Source organism: Orcinus orca, chromosome 13 (genome assembly GCF_937001465.1).
Source record: "Orcinus orca chromosome 13, mOrcOrc1.1, whole genome shotgun sequence".
NCBI lineage: Eukaryota > Metazoa > Chordata > Mammalia > Artiodactyla > Delphinidae > Orcinus > Orcinus orca.
This window is the reverse complement of record NC_064571.1, coordinates 59448412-59476404: the sequence shown is the minus strand read 5'-3', so window position 1 is coordinate 59476404 and position 27993 is coordinate 59448412. Positions and strand designations below refer to the sequence as shown.

Genomic DNA, 27993 nt, shown 5'->3' with positions numbered 1-27993 from the left:
GTTTCCTAGAAACTAGCAACGGGTTACAAATCTCATGATAACATGAAAACATTAAATAATTTGTCAGGATGGCCAAAATTTTTATGGATATACATTTTGGATCCACTTCTAGGAAAAAAAAAAAGCATTTGGTTAAGAAAGATCAATTTATTTAGTGGAAAAATACAGGTTGTTCCTTTTGATTTTTGCAGTGCCTTTCCTTTGATGGTACTAAGCCCACATCTATACTTTATTTCCAAGTCTCTCTCTTATCTGATGGGTCTCAAAGGACCAAACATCTTCAAACATTCTAGTAAGGAGTTCTTATATCAGGTGGTGACTCAGGTAAACTGTGAGAAAGAAGAGAAAGACATGGTGTTACTAGTGGGAGCTAAAAAAGAAAATCTCTTCAAAAATACATTCTAATCTCTCATTATTAAGCCAAAGTCCTATCAGTCTCTTCAAATTTCAGCCTCAATTAGTCCTTCTGTGGTTTCTTTTCCCTAAGACCGCTCTTGATATTGGGAGAAGTGATGAAAAGAGTTGGAGGATGAAAAAGAAGAGACTCTTTCTAAATCCTCATAAAAAAGATTTTAGTGAGGATTTCACACCTGTAGATGCTACAATGTCTCTTCTAAAATTTATTTTATTTTTAAGATTTAGCCTCTTTTTAGGCGTACTCAGGGGTCAATGGACTGATGGGCATTTTGCATTTTTTAGTTCACCGATCAATCTTCATAGCAGCCCTGGAAGCGACTTCTACAACTTGTACAATTCAGAGGAAACAATGACTCAGAGAAGTTAAGTAACTTCCAAGGTCACAGAGCGAGACTCCTGTAACTGGCTCCAAAGACCAACATCTTTCAATTACGTGACCCACGCAGTCCTTATTCATTCAGCTGTGCAGTAGTTTTATGACCACTTTAAAAGATCTGAATCATTATTTTGAAGTAATATACAGGTTTATTGTTCAATCTTTATGTTAACAAAGACTACCTGGATGAGCAACGATAGATTTTCAATTCTATTTTTAAAAGGAGTGCAGCACATATTACATTAGATGACGGCTGTCATGAAAAGGTAAATCCTCGAGGCGATAAAGGTCCTGTTAGGATTAACTGAAAAGCACCATGAACACACGAGGGCTCCCCAACTCTGAGGAATACGAGCAACCGACCAGCAGCCTTGGCTTCACCTGAAGGCTTGTCAGAAACGCGGGATCTCAGGGCCCACCCCAGACCCACCGAATTGCATCTGCATTTTATCAAGATCCCCAGATGATGCGGATGCAAGCAAAAGTTTGAGAAGCGCTGATCTCGACAGGATAAAGGGTTCTTTTATTACAGATAATAAATGAAGAGGCTGGTGGTAATTGGGCTCATGTTTTGGAACTGTCTGCATATTTGAATCATGTGTGCAGCTTTGAAAACTCTAAATGCCTGGGCTCGGCACACTCCGGATCAGTGAGATGAATGTCTCTGGTTTTGGGGCCTCGGTACGAATACAGTTCTACAAAGTTTTTCAAGGGATTCTAATAATGTGGCTGGGAGCTGGCTAATGGAGAATCAGCATGTCTGGCCAGACGTTTAGAAGAATGTATTAAATAAGGAATAGGTAGCATTGTGAGGAAGTAAGGGTCAAAGCTAAATTTTAGATCTAATTAGTTATCTAGGCTGAAGCATGGGAGACACATTTAACTTTGTCCTTCACTGGTATTCTTTTCTGGATTATAGAGAGCACATAAAGTTGTCGTTTTCTCCTCTCAGGAAATGCTGGTCTCCACAAGCAAACTTAATAGTTGCAGATGAGAAAACACCTTTAGCCTCTGGGCAGCAGAGTGATTTCCTTCTCAGAGAGATAAGAATTCTGGTGCTAGGTTTTTAGACAACAGAGGTTCTATTTGGAGAACAGAAGAACTAAGGGTTTCATTTGCCACAGAAGACAGTAATTAATGTCTTATATTCTTTCTCTCAGACAGCCTCTGAGCCATGTCAGTCAAAGGCCATGTCTGTGGAACTGGAAACTTTCCACCTGGAAGCCACCACATTCAGACTCAAGAAAGAAGTGACCCAGGACCGACCTCATCTGAAGGGAAAATATCTGGCAATTTCTCTGATCATAGAGTGATGTCATCAGGTAAGGCAAGTTTGAAATGGAATCCCCAGTACACCTGATGTTAAAAGCTTCAGGATAAACTCCTCTTACTCAAAAAAGACAAACCAACTTAAAATGCGCAAAGGATCTGAACAGACTTTTCTCCATAGAAAGTAAACCAACGGCCAATAAGTATATGAGACGCTCAGCATCATTTGTTATCAGGGAAATGCAAATCAAAACCACAATGAGATGCCACTTCACCCCCACCAAGATAGCTATAATCAGAAAAACAGATAATAGTATGTGCTATATGGAGAATGTAGAGGAACTGGAACTCTCTTACATTGCTGGTGGAAATGTTAAATGGTATAGAGGCTTTGGAAAAGTCTGGCAGTTCCTCAGAAGTTTAAAAATCAGGTTACCATATGACCCAGCAATTCCACTTCTAGGTGGAACTCAAGAGATTTAAAAACATATGTCTACACAAAAACTTATACATGAATGATTACAGCGGCATTACTGATAATAGCCCAAAGCTGGAAACAACCTAAATGTCTGTCGGCTGATGAATGGATAATCAAAATGTGATACCTCCACATAATGGAATATTATTCAGCAATAAAAAGGAATGAAATTCTGATACAGGCTACTAAAAAGTAGCATTACTATGTCACCCCCAAACATACTGCTTTGGTATATTGATTATTTTGAGCTGGGGGTATGTAAAAATAGCAAATGCAGGGAGACGCTGTCTCTGAACTTCTCCCATCTGCCTAAAGACAGATGTTCCAAAAGGAACTCAAATGTCATAAATTCCCTCCCTGAGAATTTCATCAACCAGGGAAAGTGACTCTTATCACAGGAGAGGAGACTAGAAGTAGACACCAGGCAAACGTTGTCACAAACTGTCATATCTCCCATCTTTTCTTCTAAGGGTCCATTCATCTTTCCTAAAAATCATGTACTCTCCCCTAAGAAGCCAATATCCTCTCTCCCCGAGCCCTATTAGGACAGTATTCAAGCTTACATTTAAGCCACCTCAGAGAATGACTCATTTTTCCCTGGGTATCTCCCATGTACACATGTTAACAAACTTGTTTGTTTTTCTCTTGTTAATCTGTCTTTTATTACATGATCTCAGCCAAGAACTCTGAAGAGTAGAGGGAAAATTATTCTTCCTCCCCTGCACTTTGACATGGATGAACCTTGAAAACATTATGCTAAAGTGAAAGAAGCCAAACACAACTGTTCAGACATTGTATGATTCTATTTATATGAAACGTCCAGAATAGACAAATCCGTAGAGACAGGAAGTAAATTAGTGGTTGCCTAGGGCTGGGGATTGGGGGATAAATGGGGGTGACTGCTCATGGGCATGGGATTTCGTTTGGGGGTGATGGAAATATTCTAAAATCGATTATAGCAATGGTTGCACAATTCTGAGACTATAATAAAACCCACTGAATTGCGTATTTTAAATGGGTGAATTCTCTGGTATGTGAATTATATCTCAATAAAGCTGTTATTACAAAACACAACAGCAACGACAAACAAACTTCAGGATAAAATCGTAGTCTAGAAAAAGCCGTTTCCTTGGGTAAGAAAAGGTTGTGAGAATGTTTGGGGTGAATTTTCAGTTAGAAGTTTCAAATTTTGTTAGTACTGCCAAACAGAAAACTGGGGTGCTGCATGGCCCTGAGACAGTGAAAACCATCTGCATCAAAGCTAAGTGCCCTTGCTGTGACGGCTAGCTCCGCCACCCCTCAATCCCTCCCTCTCCCCAGGCAGAACACGCACTGCCTCCTTCAGGATCAAGGGCTGTTGATGTCGTGCTTTGACAGGCTAAGCATTTCTGGTGGATGTTACCTCAGGCCTGGCTTCCTTGGCAGGTTTCTTTTTCCCAGAGTACAAAGTCTTATGAAAAAATCAGAAGCAGCACTTCCTTCATGGCATTCATTTAAAAGGAAAGGAAAGGACTCTAATCGTGGGTTATGCCTGCTGCCCTTGCAAAGCAAACAGTTCTCTTCACACCACCTAGGGCATTATCCAGTGCTCTTTTCGGCATTGATTTCTCTCTACCAACAAGGAAAGATATGCTTGCTATGCGTTGCCTTTGTATCGCTTGGCTTAAATTCCTGGCCCATTTTAAGCCTTTTTTTTCCCTTCAAAAATTGACTTTGTGGGCTTCCCTGGTGGCGCAGTGGTTGAGAGTCCTCCTGCCGATGTAGGGGACACGGGTTCGTGCCCCAGTCTGGGAAGATCCCACATGCCGTGGAGCGGCTGGGCCCGTGAGCCATGGCCGCTGAGCCTGCGCGTCCGGAGCCTGTGCTCCGCAACGGGAGAGGCCACAAGTGAGAGGCCCGCGTACCGCAAAAAGAAGAAAAAAAAAAAAATTGACTCTGTGAGTTGCTTGGTGATTAGGGAAAGAAAGGGGCAGTCAGAGAAGACCGACACATATATTCTCAACATTTTCCATAAGTGACCCCAAACAATTCCCCCCCAAATAACATTTTAAATAGGATAAGAACAGACTGCTTTTCATATTATTTCTAATAATACTTTTACATCCTTTTCAGATTATTGGTGAGGAACTCTTGGCATGACTTCACTTGGGAGTTTGTTTAAGGTTCCATTCTAAGATGGTCATAGAAGAGGGACTAGATCATGACTTAAATCTACTGTTTCCTTCATTGAACTGTCCAGGGCACCAAACTAGGACTCAAATTACCCTGGATTTGTATCTTGACTCTGTCACTTTCTAGCTGAGATATGTGGGCCAGTTCTGGCATCTTTCTAGACCTTAGTGTTATCATCTATCAAATGGGGATAAGGAAACTCACTTTGCAGTGACTATAATCTTCACAGTGTCGTGATGATCAGATAATGGGTGTCATCATTCAACAACTGTGGATAATAAAACTTCACACGTGATTGCAAAGGTCAAATAATATAATGCATGCAAAATCATTCTGCAAAGGACTATAAGATGTTAGGAAGAGTTGTCATTAGTTGAAAAGGAGTGGTTTACTTTATAGTTTTTACTTGCTCCTTCACCCAGTCACCCAAAGGGGCAGCTGGCAGGTGAGAGGTGGAGGTCAGAAAATACTCAATGGAGTAATGGGCAATACCCTCAAATTCACTCTCAGATGTAGCTTGGGACCACATCTCACATAATGGACTTTCCAGGTGCAGAACTCTAAACTTAAAGATGCAAAACGCATAAGAAGTACTGGCATATATCTGGAGAAAATTCTATCTCGAAAAGATACATGCACCCCAATATTTATAGCAGCACTATTTACAATAGCCAAGACATGGTAGCAACCTAAATGTCCATTGACAGATGAATGGATAAGGAAGATGTATATACAATGGAATATTACTCAGCCATAGAAAAGAATGAAATATTGCCATTTGCAACAACATGGGTGGACCTGGAGAGTATCATACTAAGTGAAGAAGTCAGACAGAGACAAATATCATGTGATATCACTTATATGTGGAATGTAAGATATGATACAAATGAACTTATTTATAAAACAGAAACAGACTCACAGATATAGGAAACAAATTTATGGTTACCAAAGGGGAAAAGAGGGGAGGTATAAATTAGGAGTTTGGGATTAGAAGATTCAAACTACTATATATAAAATAAACAACAAGGTTCTACTGTGTAGCACAGGGAACTATATTCAATATCTTGTAATACACTATAATGGAAAAGAATCTGGAAAAGAATACATACATATATATATATATATATATATATATATATATATATATATATATATAACTGAATCACTTTGCTGTATACCAGAAACGAACACAACTTTCCAAATCAGCTACAATTAAATAAAGAGAAATACTGGTTAGCTTCCCAGTCCCAGCCCTGACAGGTGTCCACTCACCACATTAGCTGGATACACAAAGGGGACAGAAGTTGTACTTTTCCTGGAGCTCCTGGTATGAAGCAGAGCCTGACAAATCCGGATGGTACTATTCTTTAATTTAAATAGACTCCGAAGATGAGAGTTGCTAAAGTAGCTGAATCAAAGTAATTCTCCAGGAGGACTTGTCATCCGTGCACTGATCTCTTTGCATTATCAAGTGGTAACTGAAATCATTGCTTCAAGCAGAGCAAGGAGCAGGGACAGCTAAAATCCTGCTGTTCTCTGGGGCATACCAGAGGGCAGTGTCACAGAGCACTGGAGTAGGGATTTTCCAGCAGAACCGTGCTCTATTTTATTTCCCTCTGCTTGCTTTTGAATCTGAATGGCAACCAATTCATTTGTTCAAATGCAAAATAGGAACAAGTGTGTAATTCTTTTTCGATCTCTCTCTTTTGAGCAATCAATTGTCAGCTTTAGAGCTACCTTCCCATCCTTAGAAGACACGCTGGTTGACCACTTGAAAGAGACACTGCAGAGATCCTAGAGTTATTGTTCCAATAAGTAATATGCTGGGAACTCTGGCAGCCAACACCCTCCCCAAAAGGTTCTATCCTATGATGGTATGCTAATATGGAAATCACAAGAGTAACGTTTGCTAAGAGAAAATGATGTGGATGTATTTTAAAATGTCCATAATTTTGTGATGTATAAAATGTATACCTTACCATTGCTTTATTTCCCTGCAGCTAATATATACTTCAGTCTTAAGAAGGCTAAATTAATAAGGATCCCGGGTTTGTTGCCTACATGTGCACGCTGAGACGATTTGTCAATTTAGTGAATAACAAAGTGGATCAAGCATTGGGCACCATGTTGAAATACATCCAAATGGATCTTAGTCTTATTGTTTAATAATACTGACATTGTGCAAGTTCCATGAGAGAGGCCCTTTTAACAAAATGATGGAGGATTCTCACCAATTTTTAAACTGATTCCTTAATTTGTTAGGATTGTTTGTAATCTGAGATCTTCACTGTATTCCTTAAAGGGAACAAAAAAGGTCAAATTCTCTAGAAAAAGTTGTTTTAACAAATTTCTCAAGGTTGAGGATAACGTTAGGAGTACCTTGGGGCACCGAGTATCTTTTCTACAAACTGAACACATAAAACATTTTAGTTCAGTTTTAGAAACTTCTGTTAAATCCTCAATTTGCCACTGCCCTTTATAAGAATTTGAAATTAGATGAAATTGTTGCTGTTGAATTTCAAAGAAACAGTTGGTTTTCCATGCTTTTCAAAAGCTCTCTTCATCTTGAACATTTTCAACATTCCTGGGTTGTCATTAGACTCTCTCCAGAGATTACTTATACCTTTGGTCCTTCCTCCTTTGTCAAGATTCTTTGTTCAAAGTAAAGAGTTTCCCTGGAAAGCAATGGAAAGATTTCACTCTTAGAACATTATAGGACAGCAGCTAGAATATGCTGAAAGCATCTCTATCCAAAAGAGGCCAGCTTTAAAAATAGAACACCAAGAAATAAAGCTGGGTTTTCTTAAGGTTTTTAATTCATATCCTCTTTCTCTTTTCCTTCCTTCCCTCCCTTTCTCCAAAGCCACAAAATACTCAATGGCAAATCAATCTCTCTCTGCATGCATTTGTATGAAATATTCTGAAAGACAGGATGCCAGGAATTTTCTTGAACATAACTAAATAAATCAATAATTAATGAATTGATGCTGATTTTTATATCTCACATTTCTATTCCATGTCTAATATTTTATTGGTATTCTACATTAGATTAAGCAATCAGTTCTTATGTCTTCATACTATTGTAGGGGTTCAGAATGAGCCTCCCCACTGTTGCATGAGGATTACTTTCAGCTAAAGGCAATCAAGACCCTGTGGATTCAAGAGAAACTACTGTCCCTCCATTAACTACCTAGAAGAAATTAAATTGGCGATTTTTCCCAGAAAAAGAGTATGACCAGAGATAAATTTTATCTAAGTGGCGTTATGTGTGTGGCAGGGCAAACATCTAATTACCAAACATCTGTTCTTCTCCTTACAGTCCTATGAATGACCCTCCTGACCTTGGAAGCCCCGGGTCCAGCTCCTATTCCTTAATTCAGGATGGCATTTATCACATTTAACCTTTCTGCTTCTGAACCTCTCATGTATACGGGATCTCTGACCCTCTCATGCATGTTGGGTTCCTGTATGTATGAAATTAAATTTAATTTTCTCCTGTCAATCTGTCTCATGTCAATTTAATTCTTAGACGAGCCAGAAGAACCTAGAAGGGTAGAGGAAAGTTTTTATTCTCCCTGACACTATCCATTCTATAGATATGTTTGGATTTTAGTTTTGTATTTCACAGTGGAGGCCTATGGTTTACAGAAAAAAAAAAAAATTTACTTACCCAGTGGGTATAAGGTTGGAAAGACAGATTGGGTTCAGGTTTCTTTATCCTGAAGGTGTTATGAAGAAAGCTCTCCAGGAAGTCTATTAAGCTATTCCAATGTTAATTTACTTCCATAAATAACAGAATTATTAAGACTAATCAGGTCCCTGTAACCATGACCATGGCTCTGAGTGGTTCCACAATACTGGTGGGGAAAAATGACCTCCTAAAATGCTGTCTTAGGAAAGGGACTCAGGTTGCAAAATTCTTATTCTGTCATTTACTATATGAACCTGTATGAGTTACTTCCTCTTCCTAAGGCTCCTGCACTGTAAACGGGTTATAAAAATGGTATTTATCTCTGACTGCTGCAAATAAATCGTGATAACATATATAAGGTGCTTAACACAGAGCCTGGCATATATTAAGTGCTAAATGAATATCAACTAGGTCTACTATGACCACGAGCAATATTGTGTTAATAGCTGAGACTCTTGGGATTGAACTGCCTGTAAGTCGTGCAAATGAATTAATCTATGTCTTAGTTTCCTCATCAGTAAAAATAAAATAATTACATCTATATCATGAGGTTGTTCAGGGGATTATATGGGAAAACAGAACAGGACATGGCACACGGGAAGCACTCAATCAGTAGTGGTTATCATAATTACTGTTACAGAATGCAAGGAAGAAAGGGACTAGGGACTAAAGCATTTCAGTAAAGCTACTATCAAGGGGTAGGTTAGTAGAAATCAATACCACAGATTTTTTTAACATCAAATTTTCAGTGTATATCTTTGGCATTTGCTTTCCCTGATAACCCAGGCAAAACTTGATTCTGACCCTATTCATGTGAAACATCATAAATTGGCAGAATGAACAAGTTAGCATTAGCCAGTCTGTACTTCATGGGCTCTTTTCCACTAAATACAATTCAAGTAATATAAATTGCTTTCAGATCATTTTTGTGTTATTTTTCTAAAAGTGTTTTTCCTGCTTGTTAACATCATACTTATTCACCGTTGAGAATCTGACAAATGCAGAAATGAAGCAAAAGAAATAATAATCACCCATAAGCCTGCCACTAGAGATTACCACTTAACATTTCAAAATGTTCGCGTTTAGCTTTTAAAATACACAACTGCATAATTTGGACCACATTGTGTGTGTATGTATGTGTGGGTGTGTATGTATGTGTGGGTGTGTATAAATAAAATTTGGTGTCATGATTTTTCACTTCATGTTATATTTTGGACACTTCCCATGACATAAAAAAGTATAAAAACTCTCCTTTAAAATGGAACAAGATGTTCTATGAAATGTCTTCACAATAATGTAATTAACTATATTTTTTACAGTTATATGTGATAATGAATCATAATAGTAATGGACTGTGGGCCATTCATTTTTTTCTCTCTACTGTCCCTATCTAAACAGACTGATCTATATTTTAGTAAGGGGGTGGGAAATAACTAAAACACACCAAAAATACTATGAACTTTTGGTGCTTTCTTATGGATGAGCTACTGGGATTAGGTCTCTTAGAGCTGAAGGTTTATTTTCCCTACAATCCTCCTTACATGCTTAGGCCCTATCCTGGACTCCTGACCTAGATGGTAACTGCCTTCTTCTAGTTCTTCTATTGGTCTTTATAGAAGTTCTTGTCTGAATTCTGCCCTATGGAAAATGTATACGTCCATTTTTAAAAGGAGAAATTCTCTCCTTGGTCATTCCTAACCTTTTAGCCAGTTTTGTTGAAAAACTTTTCAAGTATCACCTGCCAATGTTGTTTCCCTAGAAGGCCATTCTGGCTACCTTGCTAAGCTTCCACTGATTATGTAACACATAGTTCCTCATGCTAAATCACTCACAAAAACCAATGATTAGTGTCCTTCTACTAATCACCCATTCCAGGTCTGTCATCAAAATAGCATCCGTCATTTTCCATTCAAATTCAGCCCCTGCCCTCCCAAACGCTCCACTCTCCAGTCTAGAAGAGTCTCTCAATCCCTGGTCATAGAAATCTGCTGGTTCATCTCCCATTATACAGATGAGCAAACTGAAACTCACTGAAATTAGCCCACACCTCAAAGCTGGTGGATGCCGGAATCAGGATTAAAACTCCTCTTCAGACTCTAAATCCTCGTCTGGTATTTGTTTCCTCTGCAATTACCCTAGTGTTTTTCTTCCTGGGTGTTGCCGAAATCCATTTCACCACTCTTCATAGAAAACTTTTCCTTTCCCATCTCTTTTTTTTTGAGTTTTTGTTTTTGTTTTTTTTTGCGGTACGCGGGCCTCTCACTGTTGTGGCCTCTCCCGTTGCAGAGCACAGGCTCCGGACGCGCAGGCTCAGTGGCCATGGCTCACGGGCCCAGCCGCTCCGCGGCATGTGGGATCTTCCCGGACCGGGGCACGAACACGCGTCCCCTGTGCATCGGCGGGCAGACTCTCAACCACTGCACCACCAGGGAAGCCCTCCCATCTCTTTTTAATGAAGTAAAAACTGATGCTGATAACAGAAGGAGATGCATGACTTTCTTTGTTAACTCATTGCCTTTTCATCGTTGCCCATCTTGCTGACAGATGCTTTATAAATTAAACAGCCCATACGATGGAAACACAGACTTTCTTTAGTGAGGATGGCCAAACAGAGTCATGACCTGGTGAGTCTCTGACATGAAAACAATCTACAACATCCACAGAAACACTAAATAAAGAATAAATAAAAACTAACCCCTAGTCTTATTTGTATCCCAAGTCTTCTGGGCACCATGTTTAGCTGTTATCCATCTTTGCATTTTTCTCTCTTTCCTTCCTTCTTCAACCAGAGCCATGGTGTGTCCCTATCAACCACTAGATAAGGAACCTGACAATCTATCTGTACTGAGATGAGAATGGTGGATAACTGTGTGTATGTTTTTCATTTACAATGTACTTCTAATTTTAAAGAGACCCCGTTTGCTTAATTCAAAGGGAGTAATTATGGAAGGAAATAGCTTTGCAGCCATGTGGCAAGGCTATAAGTGCTCTGACTAGTGTGCGTCTATGTGGTGAAATATTTCCTGAGTGTCTAATCACAAACAGGTAAAAATTAAAACTGATATAAACTATGAATCAAAAGTTATTACGAGCAAAATATCAAGGGCCTCAATAGGCCCCCTGCTTTCTGCTTATGCTTTTCACTGTCTGCAGGACACAATGATTCCTTGACTGTGGACTCACACTGAACTTTTCAGGGGCGGCACTTATTTGGACGTTTAAATGTTTTCCAGGTATTCTATTTAGCTGAAAACCGCACAGACAGTTATATTTGGAGCTCCTATTCTTAGCAGAAAGGACCCAAGGCATTTTATAGGTAATCATCACAGAGAAAATCAGCAAGAAGACAATTAAACTTCTTATGGATACAAGCCATTTAAAGCTGAAAATCAAAATTAACCAAAAACAGAATGGAGTTTATTGGCTTTGAACTGAAAATGTGTTTTGCCTTTTCTTCCCCCTTTTAGGTTTCTTGTTTGTAATGGAAGTTTTCCCCAGTTAGACTTTATAGAACGAGAGCAGGTTTACAGAATGCATATAATGACATTGTTTAACAAAACTGAACCACTAGACCAAACACAGTGAGAAAGTACTTGGTGAGCAATTCTGGGATTAACTATAGGGATCCTGATGAGCTGCATTTAAAGGGCACATTGATTTTAGGGGAAAATCTGCAAGTCGGCTTGACAATGATTTTTGATTTTGCCACGGGTTGTATGTAGTTCACAGTTAGCGCTCAAAAAGCAAATCCTTGCCATTACGTCAGCTTTTGATGCAGACATACTCTTCTTATAGGGAAAGAAGACATACTCTTCTTATAGGATTTGTGCTGTTTCATAAATTCTCTAGAAAGTCTGTACTTTTGTTCAGAGAATCCTGTAGGTGGCGGGGACATAAGAGATCTAGATTGGCATTTGCAACACAGATTTATAGCTTTTGGCTGTAAATATGTTATAAATATTTAAGGATATAAGTACATTTATAGAAACATAAATATGTTTATATTTATATAACATATACATATTTATATATGTTTTAGCAGCATGACCTTGGTCATGTCACTTTCTCTCTCCAAATTTCAATCTCATCGAATGTAAAATGAGAATTGACATGAAAAACAAATGAAATAATGTATATGAAAAAAGTTTGTACACTTTGAGCATTTTCAAGTGCAAGGGGCTAACTTAATCTTCTCATTTTGCAACTGAGGGAACTTAGGTCACTTGACTATAACAATCTTTCTATTTTAGCTTCCTCAGTTCCACTCTGAAATATGTATAGAATATGTATAGTATACTAATAATCATATTCCAATATTCATTTTTGGAAAATAGGAGTTTATTGTGTGAACAGAACAGCAATAATATCTGACACCTTTCCATGGATCTCCTTTCAGAGTTACATTTTATGTTTTTATAACTGAAACTTAGAATTTATAGCCACTATACTGTTGACTGCCAGAACACGAAATAATACTTTATTAAATATTTATTGATATGTCCTACTGGATTTTAACACTTCTGTTAACTTTAATCATGGAGAATTAGATTTGACTTATATTAATCATAATATATGGTTCATTTAATAATATGAAGAAATAGAAATAAGAGTGCATCTCAAGGATAGGTCTATGTATCCCGAATAAATCCTACTAATTCAGTAGAAATGAGAATTACCTATCTATCTACCTATCTATCTATCTATCTGTCTATCTATCTATCTATTTTTACTATTTAGACCAGAAAACCCTTAAAAGGTTATTTATGGATTCTTCCCTCTGTATTAACTTACTGTCTCGGTGTAATATTCGTTAAGTCCTGAATACTTTTTCTACTGAGTTATCTTTGAGTTCCTGGCATAATCAAAATTCACTTTACGTTCTAACTAAATGTCTTTCATGACGTAAGACTTCCTGATACAGATATTCAAAGATTAGTGAAACTGACGGTGGAAATGAAGGCAATCCATAAAAACACAGTTCTGGGTCTTCAGAGCCCCAATACTGTAAAGTCTTTTGTCAAAGCCATCTACACTCAACAGCAACCACATTGCCAAGTGCCAGGACAACCCTGGGTACTCTGTGTGCATTCCCCATGGCGATGAGCACTGTGCCAGGACATGGTGTTTGCTTAATAGACGTTTGTAATCAACACGGATATTCTCACTGTACATATTTGTACTTGAGTTTGTGCCAATCCATCAGGGTCTTTAGATTTCTCGGTAAAAACAGCCCACATATTTTTTAGATGAAAAGATAGGCTTCTTAGCATAGATGTGGCCATGAGAGGGAACAAAATGAGTTTCGTGTACGTGATTCAAGCACATGACTTGCACTTTCCTAGGAAGGGCCAAGTGAACTTATCAGGCAGGCACACGTCAGATCCCTACGGCATGTTGTTTTGTCCAGCCATTCCACGAACATTTATCTGGTATCAAACCATGGGTCAGGCCCATGTTAGGTGACAGGGATAAAAAGAGGAATATGAATTCCCAGCTTAGAGGAGTGAGAGGCATGTAAACCAAAGATTGCCTACCTCTCTATGTGCTAAATATAAGCGTGGGCTCTGTGCTGTGGGAGCTGGGGGGGGGGCAACTTCACAAATGGCAGGAATAATTGGACTGGGTCTTGAAGAAAGAGTAGAGTTTTGCCACGCAGAAATGCAAGGAAGCCTCGAAGACAAAAAGAGAAAAACAAATGATGCAAATCACAGAGAAATGAAAAAGCACATCAAGAAGGGTGAGGTGCTGTCTGGTTCCTGTTTCCCATGTACACGTACCTGAAGGAGGGTTGATGGAAGGTGTATCAAGGAAGAGAGATTGGGGTCAGGAGAAATACTAAGTCATGTGGGCACCATTTGTTAATAAAGGGCCAACGGGCCGTCTTGATTTTGGGCTGCCATGATCAATTTTGACCTTTAGGATAATCAATCTAACTCTGGGAATAAAGCTTGTGTTGTAGAAGAAGAGAAAAAAGTGAAGGAGAAGGCCAGGGAAGCAGCCATGGAGAAAATGCTCTCCCCTGGACTGGCAAAGCCTAAAGTCCCGGCCAGAATATCCAGCCAGGGACCACCCCCCCGCCCCCGGCCCCCAGCAGCATGATTTGAGAAAGTGTTTGGCTCCCAGCCTCCAGTCTAGCTCTGTCAAAGCTGAAGAAATAGAGAGAAATTGCTTTAATTTCTCTTCTGCAACTACACCTTCCTGAAAACTTGTCTGGGGGGTTAGAGAAAACAAACTGAAATTCCATGAAAGGGTCACTCTGAGCTCCTCCTTTTGCCTGCAATGATCAATTTCTTACAAGATGGAGCTTGTAAAATTACAAATTCTGCTGGAGAAAACATCATCAGATTATGAAACTGACCTAGTTTTCACGAACAGAAAATCTAATTACCTACCATCAATTCAGGTTTGAGCACATATTTCATTTTATTTTTATCAACTGTGAGTGGTTTTGGCAAGCTTTATGACAAAACGATAACTAGATGTATACATTAAGTTTTTAAATGAAAGTATCAAAAACTGAAGTCTCAGGTTAATGAATTACATGGAAAATTGCTATCACATTACATTATCATATACAGTATTGGCAGGAGGACTGGTGAGAGAACACAACCAAAATGATGTAATGAATTGGAAATTTACAGGCTGGGGTGTGGGAAAAGGTAAAAAGAATATCATTCTCCTGATACAGTGAGAGGTCACTGAGAAAAAGTGATTCTTAGGCTACTTAGCAGGCACTGTGTGTGTGTGTGTGTGTGTGTGTGTGTGTGTGTGTGTGTGTGTGTGTGTGTGTGTGTGTAGAGTGAAAGACAGAGAGAAAATAGAAAGAACAAAGTGCCTTGAGATCTATGGTGAGAAATAATAATTTACTATGGGAGGCAAATGAGATGTAAAAAGATTGAAGGCACGAATAAAATGACATCTGTTCCCAGCACTTCTTTGTGTTAGGCAGATAGGAACCGTGAGGGGTTGAAAGCAAAAGAGATAACAAGGGTTCAGCTGCAACATTTGGTGTTACGTCTGAGGGCCAGGCCTGATTCATCACAGTGGGATGAAACAGACTGGGAAGAGGATGAGACTGGAACACGATCTGCCCACCGGCCTAGAGCAGGGGTTTGGGAATGAGGGAGGCTGAACAAAGCCACCAAAAGTGGAGGAGGTCCATTCCAAAGCAGCAAAAAAACAGCACCTGGAAAGTATAGAAATATATGATAGATGGAAGCCAGGTAAACCACTGAATCAGATGGGCAAGAGAACATGAAGCTGCGTATTGTGGACTTGAGGATACAGCCACATCAAGAGTTCCAAGGACAAAGGGCTGCATACAGCATCACGTATCAGAGCCCCGTCCTCACCTAGGAGAGGCACCAGTCCTACAAAGGAACCGATTATAGGAATGACGTGCCTTCATTTAGGATAAACTGAAGTCATGAAATCAAGACAGGAAGGCAGAAACCAGATAGGAAATCAAACCTGACTTTCAGATCGATTTCAGAAATCTAGCAGTTTACTGCTTTTATCCTGAGTCCCTGGAAGAATACGTAGGATGCACAGCAATTCCACAGTGTTTGGGAAATGACAGCCTGGACTATTGGAACTGGAGGACAGGTCGGAATCTGATGGTCAATGAGCTTATTGACCTCAGAAGCCTAGGCTAGTGCTTCGGAAATCCCTCCTACTTAAGATCAGGGTGAAGTGGGGATGAGAAAGCTGGCCGGGATCAGTCTTGGCTTGTGAATAGGAGGAAAGGGATAAGGCTGAAAAAGTATTTGGAGAAAAAGTTGCAGCCACCATAAGGCCTTTTCCTTGGACTCTTTCCACCTGTTTCTTCCCACATATCTTCTGTATGGTTATATATTTCTTTATGATGATCTATAACTATTAGATATTTAAGTAAATGGTGTTTCCAAGGGTCTAAGCATGGGAGATGGTTAACATCATGATGGGGAAGGTTACGAAATTTTGTGGGGAGAAGATAATAAACTTTGGTCTAGATATATTTAATCTAAGCTGTGATGTGAAATGTCTTAAAGAATGTATGGAATATGAGTCTTCAGTGAAGATTAAGTGTCTAGATGAGGAGTCTCTATATATTTGTCATGCATATTGACATGGAAATTGAGGCCATTCATATGAGCTGCTAGACTTTCTCCAAAGGAGGGACTTTAGAAAAAAAAGGCAAGGAATGTAGAACCCAATAATGCAGTATCTCTGGTAATAGTGTAAAGAAGGGGAGAGAGATGAGAGGGGGGAGGGAGGGAGAGAGGGAGAGAGGGAGAGAGGGGAGGGGAGAGAGAGAGAGAGAGAGAGAGAGAGAGAGAGAGAGCCAGAGACAGCAAGGCACCAGTGACCACAGGAAGGCTGAGAAATTGCAGGGTCCTTGCAGCTTAGGGTAGGATATCCTTTAACTTAAAGAAGGAGGCTTTAACATGCAAAATCAGAAGACCTGCAATTACAGGAAAAAAAAAAAAGAGTTCACGGTTTGGGTCAAGAGGATACTCTTGGAAATGAGGCCAAAAGGCCAATTTATGTAGTAATTTGAAGGGAGATAAGGCAAGAGTTTGAGGTAGCAATGTTGTTGGTGCACTCAAAGAGAAAGCAAATGAGATGGCATATGGCAGGAGCAGTCGTGATGCATGGTGACTTTCCTAGGAAGTGGCCTGAGAAAAATTCAGCGTGGATTAAAACTTAAGAAATGGGTTCTGAGTGAAAACAAGACTCATGGCATTATTTGAAATCAGATTCTGAACTTGTGAGTCCTGAGGTTTATGGAAGGAACATAATATCAGACTAGCGGTTCCTCCGATCCAGCGGATCACCAAAATTGCCTGCCGAGCTTTAAAAACAAACATACAGGTTCCTCGCTCTCACCATAGAATCAGAACCTAGGATGTATCGTAGGTGAAGGCTCAGTGGGGGAATTTATAGTGAGAAAAAGCTCCCTTAATAATTCTAAGACCACGATCCATCAATTGGCCTTAGGAAAATATGTTACTAGTCTCAACAGCAAATATCATTAAGAACAGCGCCTTAAAAAATCTGTCTTCCATACATGTCTCACTTCCCACACTGAAACAGTTTATGAAATGTATCTTTTTCCAAAACACTTTCCCAGATTGATCATATATCATATGGCCTATTATTCAGGGTAGAAGCAAAAGGTGGTACTTTGGGGCCCTTGCAGATTCTGCCCACTGTAATGTAGCAGGTACATTTTCCATCCAGTCTATTCTCAGTACATTGATTTGTGGTAAAAATTCATAAATTAGCTCTTAGAATGACTAAGCCTGTGACAATTCTGCAGAGGGGGTATTCTTTATGGTAGACTGATTTGTTCTGCAGCCTGTATAATTGTCCGTTAGAATATCTCATGGAAATGTTCTTGTATATATCACATACATCAGGGGCTGCAAAGAAAATGGAGCTTGGCATTTATTACTGTGGAATTGGACCAAGTTCATCTGGCACTACTCCAGGCAAAGACATTCGCCCCAGTTCCTATTTGGGGGTCAAATAAAGTAATTGCCAGGGTGTTTCAATAGTGACATCCTTCCTGATAAATTTAGCATTTACTGAGGGATCCACTTTCCATGCATGTGGGTAACTGTGCTATTTTCTCTGAGCCCGGAGATTATTGGCAGAAGTGACAGCTGGTGCCTCAGGATGGAGCTATAATTTTATGGTGCAGAGTCTAAGGCTGGAAATGGAACTAGTAAACCACAAATGCCAAAGACATCATAAAGAAAAATGTTCCTTAGGAAGTACTTGCCAATTTCTGAGCAATCAATTATTCCCTTACCTATATGCTGACTTTTATGAATAAAACAGCCCAGGAAGTGCATTTTTTAATTAAGCAGACAGTTATGATAAAATGAGGTACTTTCCATCTTTACCAAGAGACCTCTCTTTCATACCCTCCTCTGGAGTGCTTTCTGATGGATGTGTTCTTGGGTTCACTTCCGTTTTCCAAACTCTTTTATAGATAAGGTCTGTCAAGCAGAATTGAGTGTTCTTAGGATGGCAGAGAACTGAGTAGTCAGAGTGAAACTGATTGTCTCCAAGACAATTTCCTGTTTGGAAATTTTCTCATCTTGCTACATCTTTTGTCCCGCAACTCTGTGGAACCGAGAGAGTAGTTTTATCTCTGAGATTCAAGGCCAGATCTATGACCAAAGTTCCAGGAGAGAAGGACTGCCCAAGAATGCTCCTTGGGGATGGCTTCTGTGGAGGAAAAGCAGTGCCCCTCTCCTGCATTTTAGTTCTCTCAGGTGCCTTTAGTGCCGAACTGACCACAGGTCATAAGGACTCCCATGAATGCGTCTCAGAATTGGCCAGATGGGGAGAAGCTGAGGACCACACAATTTAGGTCAGCCCCAGACTTCTAGAAAGACTTGTCAACTCTACTCAGGTCTTTGGGCAGAAGGAAATATAGGGGATCTCTGAGTCTATTTCTCTGTGAAAATATAAGATGAAATTATATCACTAAAATTTATTCTACCTTAATTTTAAAAGTTGGGTATATATTAACTTCTCAAATGAATTTGTGGTAGTTTAAGTGAAAGCTACAAGTACAAAGGAATTATGTAAACATGGGTAAAACACAGGAGTTAGAAATAAAGGAGGAGTTAGTGGTAGGGAAGATAATGGTAGCAAAAAATCCTCTTCACTTGGGAAACAACTGTTTTTGAAATGGAGCATTAGTCCCGTGCATGCCGGGTTAATTGACTGGACGATCTCAGGGAATGCTACTAACCAGAGCTCTTATTTGCATTTCCTTAGCCTAGAAAGATGATACGTAAATATCAACATGAGATATTTATGAGCTGTCTGAAATGCCCCAACACTTGGTATCATATCTCACTAACTCATCTAAGTTCTATAAAATAATTCAAATATTATTAATTTCATTTGCTATGAGAAAATTATTTATTGATTTTTTAAAAAGACTGAATTTAGTAAATCCTACCCAGAGTGTAAATACAGAATGTAACCCACAGTAAAAAACAAAACAAGGGTTTCCCTGGTGGCACAGCGGCTGAGAGTCCGCCTGCCGATGCAGGGGACACGGGTTCGTGCCCCGGTCCGGGAAGATCCCACATGCCGCGGAGTGGCTGGGCCTGTGAGCCACGGCCACTGAGACTGCGCGTCTGGAGCCCGTGCTCTGCAGCGGGAGAGGCCACAGCAGTGAGAGGCCCGTGTACCGCAAAAGAAAAACCACAACAAAACAAAACGAAACAAAAGAAAAAATCCACAGCGGTATGAAAAATAAGGAGAATAAAACCCAAAGTCAGAGACCTTGGTATTTGATGTACTCTGCAGTTGTACCCAAAGCATGTTTGGAAGCATGTTAATGAGGACTGGCTGGATACTGTGGAGGTTCCCTCTTTAAGGCACTAACTACCCCCAAGACTGACTCTGAATTGTAGTTCCCAGGCCTTTACTATGGTGACAAAATTCACATCAACTCAATTGTCACTCCTTTTTACTATGGAGAAGTTGAAGGGATTTTTCTGTGCTCAAAGCTCTGAGCTTCCATAGGAATTGCAGTTTTATAGGAAGTCAACTGAAGGGAAAAAAATAAGAGGAGTTGAATTAGGATCTGTTCTAGAGCCCATAACATGATTCTGAATTGTAAGTTTCCTGATGGAAAGCATTATATTTGAAAATTCTTTGGTAGTGCACTTAATAAATACAGACATTGGCTGCTAACATAATGGAAAGTTGTTCAATTTTAAAACCCCCCAAATTAACGTGATCCCATTTTAAAGTGGAGCTAAAAATATTTCTCTATTTTTAGTCATCAGATTTAGGGTATTTGATGGGGCTTACTTGGAATCCTAGAAAACAGAGGAATTAAATAATATAATTTGCATAACTACTGCAGTGATGGAACTTCGGGAACCTTGACTGAATTACCAGTGGATCCCTGGCTTGCTTAGGAGAGAGCCTGGAGTGCAGGGGCTGTGTATTCTCCTGAAGCAGCATGCCTCTAGGCTAACACATGATATTCTTTTATTTATTTATTTATTTATTTATTTATTTATTTTTGGCTGCCTTGGGTCTTCGTTGCTGCACGTGGGCTTTCTCTAGTTGCGGCGAGCGGGGGCTACTCTTCATTGCGGTGCGCAGGCTTCTCATTGCGGTGGCTTCTCTTGTTGTGGAGCATGGGCTCTAGGCACGCAGGCTCAGTAGTTGTGGCACACGGGCTTAGTTGCTCAGCGGCACGTGGGATCTTCCCAGGCCAGGGCTTGAACCCGTGTCCCCTGCATTGGCAGGCGGATTCTTAACCACTGTGCCACTGGGGAAGCCCCACATGATATTCTTAATCCATCATGGTCAGACTACAGAGAATAGACCTCCATAAGTATAGTCTCTTATACTATATCACAGGTGATCAAAACGCAGGCAGCCAGTAGGATTTATTTTCTAAGGGATGGATACTACTCTAGAATAATTAGACAACAAAGGAAGGCTGTAATAATTATGCAAAATTGTTCGAGGTGCAAATCCTTCTTTGTATATCACAGGCCCTCAGAATTAGGATTCTGAGGAGGAAGCAGAGCAAATTCTCCTATACATCTCTTGCCAGGAAATTACATTCTCAAAATTCCTCTCCTCATTTAGAAAAACACAGCTATAAAAATTCAGCCCCAGAGTTTGTGCATGTTGACACACATTGCTGATTCTACAGGGTAATGGATCACCTGGAAATTGACAGGACTTAGCATGAGGCTCTTGTTCTTAGTTCCAGTCTTCACAGGGGAAGTAGGAGAGGAATAAAGCATTACTCATCAGTGACCGTATTTGGCAAAGGCAAATCTCTCTCCCCCACTATTATCATTCATCCTGATAGAGCTGTGGCACAGACCAGATGTCATTCCAGTGTTAAAATTACATGGTTTTCATAACAAAGTCAGCTTACATCACTCTTAAATAGATCACGCAAATGTTCCTCTGTATACTGTCATGGAGAGGATGAGCTAGATTTTTCCAGAGGACTTGCCAAGCACACACTATAGGAGGAGTTAAGATTTTCTCAGAACATTCCATAGCTGGCTCCCAACCTACAAATCTCCACATCTCTCTGCAGCATAAGTCACTGCAATATAAAACACCCTTTCTAGTGATTTCTTTGATTCCTAGAGGAAAGTACAGGTACTTGTCCTTGTGGTAGGTAGAAGGCCAAAGATTTCACTGGCTGGAGCTCTTTTCTTGCCTGTTTTCTTTGCCTTTCCTTCCTGGGCCCTGATGAACTTGAATTCATTTATGGTCCAAGTGCTTAAGAATAACATGTGCACTGTCTGTCCCATTGAACCTTTGAAACTTGGAAGATAACAATTCCAAATCCAGGAGCAGAATTCATATGGACTTAGCACACGGACACCATAATTCTGGAAGCTTAGTTCCTCCTTCCTCCCTTATGTCTCCTGCACTCCCACTTGCTTTATAACCTTTGTGGCCTTGATGATAGGATTGGGACCAAGAACTGAAGGCACTAGCAAAAGTCGTCCTCAGGTAAACCGACCTCATGGTCAAATGCCAAATGAGGACATCCCTTGTTGATCGCGTCACTAAAACTCTCCAACTATTGCAACGAGCCTAAAGAAAGACAGTTTTGGAGATTTTTGCCCCTAATTGACCTCATGATTCTAACTGTCCATAATATAATTCTTCAATGAAACATTCATATCGGAAAAATCAACCCACTTAGATATTTACCATGATTAAACCAATGATTATGAACAGGATTAGAAAAGCAAGCTAATATGTATTTAGTATTATAAGGAATGCTAGCATTTCTTTTCTCACAACACTCCCTCTCATTTCGTTCTTTTTTGCCTTTTAAGCAAATAAAAGAAAAGACTCAAGGTAGGGTATACTTCTAAAACCAAAATATCAGACATATTATTCTATTCTTGAATGGAGACCACATTCCCTTAAAACAAGCAAAAAATTGGGCTTCCCTGGTGGCGCAGTGGTTGACAGTCTGCCTGCTAAGGCAGGGGACACGGGTTCGAGCCCTGGTCTGGGAGGATCCCACATGCCGCAGAGCAACTAGGCCCGTGAGCCACAACTACTGAGCCTGCGCGTCTGGAGCCTGTGCTCCGCAACAGGAGAGGCCGCGATAGTGAGAGGCCCGCACACCGCGATGAAGAGTGGCCCCCGCTTGCCACAACTAGAGAAAGCCCTCGCACGGAAACGAAGACCCAATACAGCAAAAATAAAATAAATTAATTAATAAACTCCTACGCCCAACATCTTAAAAAAAAAAAAGCAAAAAATTATCCATAAATAATACGTTTCTCCTTCAAGATCACTATGACACGTAAGACAAACGCTGCCATTGTTTCTCATGGGTCCGATTTTTGGTTTCTTGTGACTTAGTCAAGGTCTGATAAGTCGGGATATAATCAGTGTTTCCTACTCATTCAATGCTCTTTGGCTCTATAACCAAAACAAAAATGAATTTATAGATATTTTGTGTGGTAAATCTGAGATTATCTATTCCTCCAAACCAGAGATTTTAAGGCAGGTATCAAGATTTTATTTTGGGAAGAAATGGAAATAAAGCTTGATCCACGATCAACCTCAGAAAAATCATCTCCAGCGGAGAACCACGGATCCAGATTGAAAGGACAGGCATGTTTCCACTTTCCCTGAATGACTACATGGTATTTTACTGAGCTTTGGCTCTGGAAATGTAAACTTAGAGGTTCCAGAATATTCTGGTTTGAAGAGGCTTATGCTTATACAGATCATATAAAGCAAAGGGTTATACGGTCTGGAACATGGAAAGCTGTTTGGTCATAGGAAGTGATGAACATTTTACATATAAGTGCATATGTGTGTGTGTGTGTCTCTGTGTGTGTGTGTGTGTGTGTGTGTGTGTATGCTCCAGACCTTTTGCTGCTGTATTATCCTTCAGAGGATGAGTTTGTAGAGATTATATCAGCACCATGCAAAGATCAAGGGATGAACATGAATCCAATATTGTCAACTCAGTGTAGTCAGGCGATCAGGTGTTTAAAGTTCTCATTGGGATCTGACTGTATTCACTTTTTGATGCAATTTTCCCCACCTCAAATGTCATTCCTCGCATCTTTGCATGCCCAAAGCCCACTCAATCCTTTAAGACACAGCTATAAGGCCACCTCCTCCACAAAGCCCTCTATGATTTATCATTCAGAATGACTTCTTTCTTCTCTGAATTCACTATCCCACTTTTCTTGTAAATTCACATGGCATGTACCACTTTCTGATTTGCATGGTGATTCTGTTCCTGCCTGATCACCAGTACTGGGCTATAAATGCTTTGAGAACAAAATCTCTATCTGCTTCAACTTTGCATTTCTAAAGAGAAGGGAAAGCAATCAAGAAGTAGTTATTGAATCAGAATATATAATGATGGGGCTCCCCTGGTGGCACAGTGGTTGAGAGTCCGCCTGCCGATGCAGGGGATGCGGGTTCGTGCCCCGGTCCAGGAAGATCCCACATGCCACGGAGCGGCTGGGAGAGGCCACAACAGTGAGAGCCCGCGTACCGAAAAAAAAAAAAAAAAAAAAAGAATATATAATGATGGCTATATATATATACACACACACACACACACACACATATATATATATTGAATACATATATGTATATATACACACATATATTTTTTTCTTCTGGGCCAACACCATTCCCCCTACTCTAAAAAAGCATTTGCAGAAAGCACTGAGACTGACAACATTCACTAGGTTTAGAAGTACACCGGAGCCAAACTGGACACCCACGCAAGCAGGGAGAGTTCATCTCAAGGAGTCAAAGGAATCGTGGCTCTGGACAATCAACATGTCACTTCATTAAAAAGTCACTGTTCATGAAGTGCAATTACCCTTTGGTTTGAAAGCATTTATTCATGACTAAGAAACTGTCATGAATAACATGCCCAGGTAGAGTACCCTGCTGGTCCCGGAGGAAGCTGATGCCAACCAGAAAGGCATCTCTGTAAGCAACTTTAGGCATGATTTAAGAAGTGCTCCCGTGATGAGCCAGGAGAGCTGGCATGCTATATTAAAGAACTCAGTGACTCTACAGCCGTGCTCCGCTTGGAGCCCACTCAGACAATCACACAGGATTGCTGCGTTTGTGCCAACTGCTCACATTCCATAAAACAAAGGGATCACTTCTGGTCACCTTCTCTCATTCTCACCAGTTGGCTTATGTTAGTGCCGCTTTGCTCAGGACCCCTTAAGCATGTTTACTTGCAATTCCTTCCAAATGTCACTTATTAGAAACTGTGCATTCCTGATCCTGGAGGTAATAAACCTGGAGACACAACTTTCATTAGCAAATGGAAAGAGGCTCAAAGTATATCCAGAGACAAACAAATTAAAGGGCATAAAAGATTGGGGTGGTTTACAGCTAAAGAACTTCGTTGTAATGTACTTAGAAATGAGGCATTCTGTGCTCCCCATAACACTGCACTGCCATTGGCTCCTTCCATTCACTCGGTTTGATGGCTAGCAAAACCTAAACAGAAAATGTTCTACATTATGAGCTATTCCCAAATCACTGGACTGAAAAAAATGCCGTCTGTAGCATGCCTACTACTAAAACTTCCATTAGTTGCCCGAGAGAGCTGTAAGAATAGCTCAGAGAAGTCTTAGCCAAAAATACATAATTACAACACATGGAGAAAACCAATAGAATAATAAATGGAAAAACATGAACAGACTCAGTGCTGCTAACGGGGGAGCTTCCTTTCATCTAAGTTCCTACATTCTAACAAGGTGAGGGTTAAAAACAATTTTACAAACCAAGTTTAAGAGAGGAAGGACAAAAAATGCAGAACGATCTGTGTGTTCTTTAGATGACATTTGAAACACGCTTGCATCCTTTTAAAAGCCATTTGTTGCTGTCTCAATTCAGGCAGTATGCTTGAAGGTCTGTTCAGAAAACATCTTAAACTTGGGATACATTGTTCTCTTTCACCATTGGTTTAGACCACTTACTTACTTAGTAAGAACTGTGGAATTATTCCAGGTGCGACATTTATAGAAAATTCCAAGATCTGAAAATTCCTAAAAGCCTATAAGGGCATTTAAAATGGATCATTTTCCCCCCATGATCCCTTAAGAAAATCAACTACAGGTTTTCAGATTATTTTTCCATCCCAATTAAGGGTAACCACAATAACAACAACATACCTCAGTTTTCAGCAGAAGTGACTACACATTTTTGCCCTTAACTGAAGGGAAAACAACCATATGGACCTTGGTCTTAGCCAGCACTCCATTAGCTAATTAAATTTGCAAAGCCCAACCAGTGACAGACCACGGATTAGCCCCGTTTTAATGACTCCATCCCTTTGGCAGAGCTAATGGTGTCTTGTTTCAGAGCAGACTAGATAAGTTGCCTCATTCTGAATAGGTTAGACAGATTTGTGCAACAGAAATAGAATGTAAGCCACATATATGCATTTTTTGAAAGGTAAAAAGAAAAAGCAAAATGAATTTTAATATATTTTATATATCCAAAATATTATCTTAACATATAATCAACATACAATTTACTAATGAGATATTTTATATTCTTTTTTTCATACTAAACCTTTGAAAGCTGGGATATCTTTTACAGTTATGACATCTCTTAATGTAGATTAGCCACATTTCAATGATTTAATAGCCAGAGACAGCTTGTGGCTAGCGTATTGGACAGTGCAGGAAAGCATGGTGGCGTTTTCTACTCCATTTCTTTCCATTGTTCACACTCGTGATCTTCTTCAAGAGTTTATTACTTCACTTTTCACACCTGGACATTAGCTGAACATACAACCCTTTGTAATGGTGAATGAACCTAAAGATAAAAGAGTAACAGCCAGCCTACTCCCTATGAAAGAAAACAATTTCTATCAAAAATCACATACATTTTTTAGGTCTAAAAAGTGCTAGAGGCAGAAGAAGGCCCAAATGTTTAGCCTGTTGGCCCATTTTGAGGTAAGTGATTACAGAATGTATCAAGCACCTTAAGGCATGATGTGAAAGTCTTGAGTTTGACTAAATCTCCAAAATGTTGTTAACTTTCTGCTTCATTTGTGTTGTGTACAACTGCCTCACAGGTACAGTGATCATTTTCTCCTCCCTAGAGATAGGAAAACACGATCTGGTAAAGGAATGGACTGTATTTGTATGATTTGTTGGCATAATCACTGAGACATGGAAATTAAGTAGATTCAATGAAAAGGTTTCAATGGAGAAAATAAAATTATGGAAAATCAGGTTGTTTTCGGAGAGTTCACTAAATGTATGGGGGATAAATAACTAAGGTTATGCTTTACAATGATAACGGGACCAACAAAAGGATTGGGGCTATGAAGAACCAACAAGAGCCAATGAGACTGTGTTCTCCCCTGATTTCTGCAACGTGAGTATAAATAAGCCTGTGTTATTACAAACACCAGAGTTGTGGAAAATGACTGAATTTTAGTCATAAAATTAGGGTATCTGCCTCTTTGCTCAACATCTATCTACTTCTAGAATCAAAAGATGTCACTTCATCACCTTGAGACATTTATTTTAATCTGTCCTGGATGTAATTATTCGATCAAGCTATTGTCACAAAATCCTATTAACTCAAGGAGTGATTGCATTATTCACTTCTTACTCATGCCTTGATCTCATTGCTTATTAAATGCAAGTTTTAGTCAGCCAAAATGAAGGCTAAGCCTTAAGGGTTCTTATATCTTTTTAATTTTACGAATTGTTTCCTGTCTGATCTCATGAATATCAGTCTCAAAGTGAGAATAAGCTAATGTTGGAGGTCATCGTAATGATATATCTAGGCATCAGAAATTCAGAGAAGGCCTAAAGGTTGTCATAAAAATTAAGAATAGGGGCTTCCCTGGTGGTGCAGTGGTTGAGAATCTGCCTGCCGATGCAGGGGACCCGGGTTCGTGCCCCGGTCCGGGAAGATCCCACATGCCGCGGAGCGACTGGGCCCGTGAGCCACAACTACTGAGCCTGCGCGTCTGGAGCCTGTGCTCCGCAACAAGAGAGGCCGCGACAGTGAGAGGCCCGCGCACCGCGATGAAGAGTGGCCCCTGCTCGCCGCAACTAGAGAAAGCCCTCGCACAGAAACGAAGACCCAACACAACCAAAAATAAATAAATAAATTTATTTAAAAAAAAAATTAAGAATAAAACTCATCAAATGACTCAAATACTTCCTTTGATTATCCTGAAAGGCAATCATCGAACGCAGGAGCATTAGAACCGGTGGAATAAGTATTAGGGCTTGAAATAAAATGTCAGAGGCAAAAGTTGTAGAACATCCTTTTCACCCCTAGAAACCAAATGGTTGAGGCAAATTTGAAGGAAGTGGAGAATGAAGTATGTTCCTGAAACAGAACGCACAAGGAGGTGAGCACCATGTCTAACTAACTACAGTCTTCTTAAGAGCCCAGCATCAATGGTTTTTTGTTTTTTCATAGATTCCTGTAAGAGGCACTACATCACTGATGCTCTTGATGGTACAAAATGTGAATTCATGTGGAGAAGCATGAGCCTGAATGATTCCGAATTGCCAAGTGGGGCAGAAGAGCTGAACTCTG

At 39.9% G+C, this 27993-nt stretch overlaps 1 protein-coding gene and 1 long non-coding RNA gene across 12 annotated transcripts in view; both read right to left on the bottom strand.

Moving 5' to 3' along the window:
* The window catches only part of SLC8A1 (solute carrier family 8 member A1), a 345969-nt gene that overhangs the window by 88347 nt on the left and 229629 nt on the right, over positions 1 to 27993 (bottom strand). The window lies entirely within an intron of this gene.
* Positions 128 to 7328, bottom strand: LOC125960794 (uncharacterized). Its single transcript, XR_007470804.1, has 2 exons — positions 5985 to 7328; positions 128 to 329 (listed from the first exon to the last, which is right to left on the bottom strand). It is a non-coding gene; the product is annotated as an uncharacterized LOC125960794 (long non-coding RNA).